This window comes from Engystomops pustulosus, chromosome 1, assembly GCF_040894005.1.
Source record: "Engystomops pustulosus chromosome 1, aEngPut4.maternal, whole genome shotgun sequence".
NCBI lineage: Eukaryota > Metazoa > Chordata > Amphibia > Anura > Leptodactylidae > Engystomops > Engystomops pustulosus.
In genome coordinates this window covers 60261484-60269533 of record NC_092411.1, presented here as the reverse complement: position 1 = coordinate 60269533, position 8050 = coordinate 60261484, and the positions used below count along the sequence as shown (strand labels likewise).

At 39.0% G+C, this 8050-nt stretch overlaps 1 protein-coding gene across 1 annotated transcript in view; it reads right to left on the bottom strand.

Annotated features, from left to right (window-relative positions):
- Positions 1 to 8050, bottom strand: part of GRAMD2B (GRAM domain containing 2B) — a 65290-nt gene that overhangs the window by 46918 nt on the left and 10322 nt on the right. The window lies entirely within an intron of this gene.

The following is an 8050-nucleotide window of genomic DNA, read 5'->3' as shown; positions in this document are numbered from 1 at the left end:
CATCACACAAACCACATCAGTGCCTTGAAATACATCCAGGAACTCCACATATAACTCCTCACTTCACTGGTTATACTGGTCTATTGCTACATATGTTACTTCATTCTTTATTGTGCTATTGTTGTGTATTGACCCTTGCTACATTCTTGACTATTCTTTGCCTCTCAATTCTGTACTCCCTCACCATCTAGATTTTGACCAGGTTATCCATATTTCCTTGTGCCCGTATATTTTGTCCTTCTGCCTGTCTTTGCTCGTTTTGTTATTTGTTCTGAGCACATACTCAAAATAAGTAACATCGACCAGCTTCTGCCTGTGGATGAGTACAGGATCTTGCTAGTAGGCAGGGGCAGGGGTCGAGGATTATCTTAGAGCCTGCACTTTTTGCTCTACCTTGACACAAGTCTCTTCCAGGCAAATGTTTTAAGGTGGACAAGGGTTTTGAGAGGTTTAGAAGGTGTTCAAAGAAACAAACAACATTGAGAACCATAGACACATTGGTTTAATTAAAGGGATTGTCAAACTCTTAAAAATCTTACAGTCGCACAGGGGAGGTAATTTAAAAAAAAAAAAAAAAGGATCTGCTCCCAGTGTCCCACACCGCCTTCTCGTCTTGCCCCTGTTTGTTTACAGGGCATGGAAGCTTTGCTGAGTTTGGCTCCCAGCCGGCCGAGGTAGCTGGGCCACGCTTACCAGTCCCTATCCCCTAGTGAGGGGTGGGCATGGCCGTCTGCAAGCTTCCATGCCCCTGTAAGCAAACGGAGGCACGGCCTGACAAGATGGCGGTGCGGCACACCTGGAGCGACGGAGGAGGTGAGTACAGCTTTGTTTTTTTTTAAAAGTAACTCCCCAGCCCGCCTGCAGGATTTTTAAAAGAGTGGGACAACCCCTTTTAAGGAAACTTATGAACCAGTTTCCCTTTGAATTCAGAACATCTTATCAACCAAGATCTGGTAAAAACCAGTGAGACCCAGGTACATGCATCTACTAATTGAAGAAGTCAGGTCAGAAGCAATCTCCATGTAAGAATTGTGGCCAAAAGCCATTCTTTCAACATGGAAACAAATGGTTATTTGGAATACTATCACAAGGATTCTAGTGCAAAAAACAGGTAACTACCATAGAAGGCAGTTTTTATAAAACCCCATATGATTATTCTTTAAAGAAAAAAAAATTCTTGATGCTACATTTTCTACGTACAAAAACGTGATATGTACCTTTGTGACACATTGATTTGTTAGCATATGGTCCATGTGTTGTTAACATATGCTGCATGTAGTCTTATGACACACACGTATTCCATCATAATCATGTGATATTGTATGAACCCTGAAATACCTGGCAACAGCACATACTCCATACCTGACTAAGGTTCATACTGTAAATGCTTAGTTACAGTTTACTTTGGTTTTATTGCTCAGTGAAAGTAATGGCTACAGTTCTTTAAGATATTGAACTACAGTAAATAAATGTAATCTATTCCTATGTCCTGGACTACTTCCTTGCATGTTGTGCCCAGCCAAAGAATGATGGAAGTTCTCATTTAACAAAATAGGAATAAAAACGCTATAAACATGCAAATATTTACCGGTAATAAACCTTTTTGTTTGCATTACCAATAACATATGTATATGTATGTTGTTTAGAAACATTTATTTGAGTGATATTTCAGTTTTATGGCTTTGAGGCTTTGTGTTATGGCTTCTTGTCCACTCCATATATTTAACTCGGCTGGATTGGAGCTGAATAATGTTCAAGGATCCATCTCTGCTCTTAGGCCGCATTCACACAACTGTATGGGGGGGGGGGTGCGTATGTACGTCTGCAAGCTTGACGGCAATGGGCACACGGAGCGATACAGTGCCACACGTGTGGCTCTGTACACGGGGACAAGATAGAACATGTTCCATCTTTCCCCGTGTGCACGGCTGTACTCCATTCATTTTTATGTAGAGGGGAGGGGTCACCCCTCCTCCTCTCTATCGCACTGGACGTATGTCCGCCTGGCTACGGCCCTGCGGGCATATGTTTGTGTGAATCTAGCCTTAACATGATATTTTCGTGAGAAGTACATGTACAACAATTGTGAGATGTCTGTTTTCTTAGATTTCTAGGCTGTGCTTTGTTGATTCATGAGAAATATATGAATATTTTTTGGATAGTAACATTACATTTTTCATGAGGTTTATCCCTACACAGTGATCTTTACAGCGTGGGCAAATGAAGATGCCAATACATTATTTATCTATCTAATGGGCTGTCCGTGGCAGAGGTTAGGATAAAGAAAGTTCATGTATGTTGGATTTTCACATGCAAAATATTTTTTTTCTGCACACACAGCCATATCATTGAAACCAAATGTTGGTTGCGAGTGAATGTTGACAGTGGATTTAGGATGAATAGCTGACTATGCATGATACATCTGTTGTCATCACAAATGACAGCATTATTGTACTCTACATATAAATACGCTATACATCTTCACTGTGCCTTTTTAGAGGAAGGGACTGGATTTCAACACTTCATGAAATGTCTGTCATCCAACTCCCGTTTTTAACCCCTTATCACCGACACTAGTTTTCAGCTCAATGACCAGACTCGATTTTTCAAATCTGCCCTGTCTCACGATAATTGGTTATAACTTCGGAACGCTTTAACATATCCCGGTGATTTTGAGAATGTTTTCTCGTGACACATTGTACTTCATGTTAGTTATAAAATTTAAGTGATTAAGTTTTGCGTTTCGTTCTGAAAAAAAGTTAAAATTTGGCAAAAGTTTGTAAAAAAATCTTCATTTTGCAAGTTTGAAATGTTCTGGTTTCCAGACAAGATGTAAAACTTCCCAAAAAGTTTGATAATTAACATTTACAGAATATCTGCTTTATGTTGGGATGATAATTTATGCTTCCGGTCATTTTTCTAGGATGTTATGAGGCGCAGAACTTTAGGTGCGATTTTTCTCATTTTCATGAAAATTGCCAAAACTCACATTTTGAGGGACAACTCAGCTTCCAAGTGACTTTGAGAGGCCTAAATAATAGTAAAACCCCATAAATTACCCCACTATAGAAAGTTCACCCCTCAACATATGTAAAACAACTTCTATTAAGTCTATTAACCCTTTAAGTGTTTCACATGGGTTAAAAAATATGGACCTGCGATTTAGAAACTATAGAATTTTTTTGGAAAATACATTCATTTAGGCCAAAACTGACATTTTCAGAATAAATTAAATGATGAAACGCACTGCAACGCTTGATGCCCAATTCCTCCCGAGTGTACTGATACCCCATATGTGGTGGTGACTGCTGTACGGGCGCACGGCCGAGTATAGAATGAATGGAGGCGCCATTCACAGCAGATTTGTATTGTCACATTGTACGACCTATAAATTTTTATTTTTTTTGGTAATGCGAACATATGAGGGCTTATTTTTTATGGGATGAGATACAATGTATAGATAGATTATTTTGGGAGTCTAAAGCTCATTCTTGAGATTTTATTAACTATTTCAAGGGGGACACAAACAAAATCATCAAATTTTATTTTGGATTGTTAGCATTTTTTTCCCCCGCTCACCGTAATGTAAAAATAATATTTTATCTTTATTCTCTGGTTCACTACGATTGCGGTGATACCTCATTTATATAGTTTTTCTTATTTTTGCTTAATTTTCCTGAGCAAAACCAATATTGGAGAAAATCGCATTGTTTTTACTATTGACAACTTTTCAGGGCCATAACTTCTGTATTTTTCTGTTGTCAGATCTGGTTGAGGGCTTATTTTTTGCGAAAACAGTTGTTCTTTTCAGTCGTATCATATTAGGGAACGTAACTTTTTTTGATCACTTTTTAGAACATTTTTTGTGATGGTGTTTGATGAAAAATTGTATATTATGGGAAGTTTTTGGAGTTTTTTTTTACGTAGTTCACCGCGCGGGTTCAATATTGATTTAGATTTATTGTACAGATTAATACGGACGCGGTGATACCAAATATGTACGTGTTTTTGTGTTTTATTTACTTTATTTGCATTTTATGTGTTACTGGGGAGATTATGGGACATTTATTTATTTAATTATATTATAAAAAGATTTAATTTTTTTTAAAAACTTTTTTACATTGTCTACTTCTTGGCTTGAATAAGCAATCATCCGATCGCTTATTCAAGCCTTTACACTGCAATACACCTATAGTGTAAGTAACTAGGCATGCCGCGCATGCTCAGTTACTTACAGTCGGGTCCTGCAAGGAGGCGGAACCCGGCACAGAGAGGAGCCGACAGCCTCGGGTCACTCGTCGGGACCCGGGGCAGCAGCAGGAGGGATCAGATCCCCCGGTAAGCACACCGGGGGGTCCGATCCACGGGGGACACACTTGCACGCTGCGGTCATGCTTGACCGTGGCGTGTAAGGGGTTAAACACCCGGGATCAGAGTTTTTCTGATCCCGGGTGTTAGTGCCGGGTCTGGGCTGTGATATCACAGCCCGACACCGGCACCAGCGAGACCCGGTGTCCCGAAATCTTCTTCTGATTTCGGGAAGTACCCTTAATGACCGCCGTAGAAAGCCGATACGGCGGTCATTAAGGGGTTAATTACCATAGAACAAGCACCACTACTGTACTGTTTACAATGACAATTCATAAAGATATTCATAAGGAAGTTTTCTAGATCTAAAAGAAAATCTAAAGGGGAAAAATCAACCCACCCTCTTGTGTTTCTGGAGAAAAAATTAACATACCTTGAGAATACTGTATCTACACTGATGTAGAATCTTATCGTATTTAATCCCTGAGCCGAGTTGCTTTTGCTGAAAAAACAATTATATCATTCAGGACCATGGGAAGGCTGCATTGCTTCAGCCTGCTGTTGATAAACACATTACACTGAGTTTTCTGAACTGCCGAGATGGGACTAATCAACCTGAGCTGGATCACTCATACACAGCAGCTAGGGGATGGTGCAGCAATTGATTACTTCTGCCTGCCAGGGACAACAGCGCATACTTAATGTGAGAGCAGAAGCGGCGAGCCAGGCAGACAGAGCCTCATTGTCCTGATTTTTATAATAGTTTTTTCAGCAAAACCACTGAGCACAGGGATTAAACATGTTTGGTTCTTCAATGTTTTATTAGGTTACATTAAAAGAGTGACTAAATGCATGCAGACAAGCTGACGTGTTTCGGGCTAAAAAAGCGTCATTAGTGATAGTACTGTCCTCCACTGGATACCAGATATACCAGATATACAGTACATGTGATTTTATAAATTTATTTAAAACATTTTGTATCTTCTAGGATAGATCAAACTAATATTTTCTGGAGCATCACATTTAAATTTTATTTGATGCATTCTATTTTGTACTACTGTATTATTATTTATACTACCGTATTATTAATATGATTATTTTTGAAAAATATATATTCTCCAAATAGGTTCTTGTAACTTGAATTGTTATGCATGTGCTTAAGGCTTATTTCAGATGAGCATATTAATATGTTGTTCTATTTACATATCATCTTTTTTTTCCAATGTCTGTATTTGAAAACGCTACATGTCATAGTTTTGTTGGACAAAAAAACAGATTGTTTTTTATAGTACCTTACAATAAAAAATCAACAAATGTAAATACGGGTGAAATACTGAGGAAATACTGACCATGTAAAGTATTGACCAAATACTGATAAAATACAGAGTCCTGTCTTATTATTAGAGATCGTTATTACAGAATTATAATAATAAAAAATAATTGTAACATTATTTGTTTTATTTTGGGCTCTGCCTTAACCTTTACTCCACTTTCCTAAAGAGTAACTTTTTAAAAAATTTTACGTTTACCGAGATGTGTGAGGGCTTTTTATCTGCGAGACAAATTGTACTTTTTAGTGGCGCCATTTAATATGCCATTTTATATCCACGCAATGTACACGAAAGCTGGAAAAAAATTACAGTGAAGTGAAATTGACAAAAAACACATTTTCAGTGTTTTCTCGTGGTCGTTTTTATGGATTTAATTCTGTACTCCAAATGACATCCTTTATTCTTTTACTCTGTACAATCAAAGGGATATAGGTTTTAGTATTTTAGATTTAAAATTTAAATCTTTTATCCAAAAGCAATATTTGTTATTTTGCCAAATTTTGAGGCCAATAACTTTTTCACACTTTGGTATACGGACCTATGCAAGGTGTCACTTTTAGGGGTACGTGCTAGCTTTTTAATTTATATAAATTTGGTACTTATACTGTATAACTGTTTGAGCATCTTTTCATTCAAATATTCATGGAAGGGGAAATGTGTGCTTTTTTCCATTAGGGTGCTCAGGGCCAGGAATAATCTTTCTTTTTTTTTTATCGCCCACGTCCCAAAATGCCCGTTCTGACATGTTTATGATTTTTTACTTTTTATTTATTTTTATATGTGTTCTAAGGAATGGTGGTGATTTAAACTTTTTTACTATTATTTTACTAAATTATTTTTACTATTATTTCAGACCCTCTAGGCTACTTTAACCCTGAAGGATCTGTTTGCTCATACTATATGCTGCATTACTATAATGCAGTACAAAACAATTTTGGTAATGAAATCTAAAAGCCTGATGATGTCACGGAGGGGGAATCTGCAGCTTTGGTAGATGCCGCGGTTGAGTTCAACCGTGGCACTTAACTGTTGGCTGGCACCAAGTTACAGGCAGATTTCTCCTGTGTAATACAGCCGTCAACCGCCATGTATGGAAAGAGCTTGTGAGCTCTATCCATACGTTTCTCGCAGCACCAGGAGATAATAGTACGTCCTGGTATGTGAAGGGGTTAATGGGAATAAATTGTTAGGTCCAGGGTGTAATATCAGGTGATATTTACAAAGAAAATGTGATTCCCATACCAGCAATCACATTTTTTGTTTGAGGGAAAAAAAACTTGGGGCGACTAATTAAAGACTCTGAATACACTAGTTAAGTGCAGGAGGGGAACAACACAACAGACTAACAAATATAAAACACAAAAGAGTAGTAACTACCTAGAGTCACGAGAGGGTACATCAAGAGCAAAATCAGCAAGCAAAAGGGTCAACGTCAAAAACTAGCCGAGATCACAACAATACAGAACAAGAGCAGATAAAACCTATAGCAGACAGCAAGCGATGAAGGGAATTCAAACACTATCACAGGTGACTAGTGAAGCTGCAATTTATGCAGCCAGAACCCCACCTCCAGAACCTGATTGGATCTGGACAACTCCTGGGAATTAACCCCTCATGGTGCAGAACAACAAAGCACAAACGCAGACACCATGCAGAGGTACCACAACTTCCGGCAGTCCAGAACTCCAGAAGCATTGGAGGAAGGACCAGAAGTCCCAGCGTTCTCCCCTGCGAACCTGACAGACACATCCTAGATCTGAATGAATGAAACATTATTATTAAATTCTTTGTTCTGTATAAAGTTGTATGTGCTGACAACAAAATCAACAATAAATCATCAATGGAAATCAAATTTGTTAACCAATGGAGACCTGGATTTGGAGTCACCCACAAAATTAAAGTGGAAAAACACACCATAGACTGATCCAACTTTGATGTAATGTCTGTAAAACAAGACATAATGAGGCTCAGTATTGTGTGTGGCCTCCCTATATGCTTTGGCAACCCACACAAATGGCTCAGGTAGTGCAGCTCATCCCGAATGGCACAGCAACATGAGCTGTGGCAAGAAGGTTTGCTGTGTCAGTCAGAATAGTGTCCAGAGGCTGGAGGTACTACCAGGAGATAGGCCAGTATACCAGGAGACATGGAGGGGACTGTAGGAGGGCAACAACTCAGCAGCAGGACCGCTACCTCTGCCTTTGTGAAAGAAGGAACAGGAGAATCACTGCCAGAGCCCTGCAAAATGACCTCCAGCCTGCCAGTAATGTGCGTGTCCCTGCACAACCGGTTCTAAACAGACTCCATGAGGGTGAAATGAGGGTCCAACCTCCACAGATGGGGGTTGTGTTCACGTATTTGCCAGAGAACAACAGGATTGGCTAATTTTCCAATGGCGCCCTGTGGTCTTC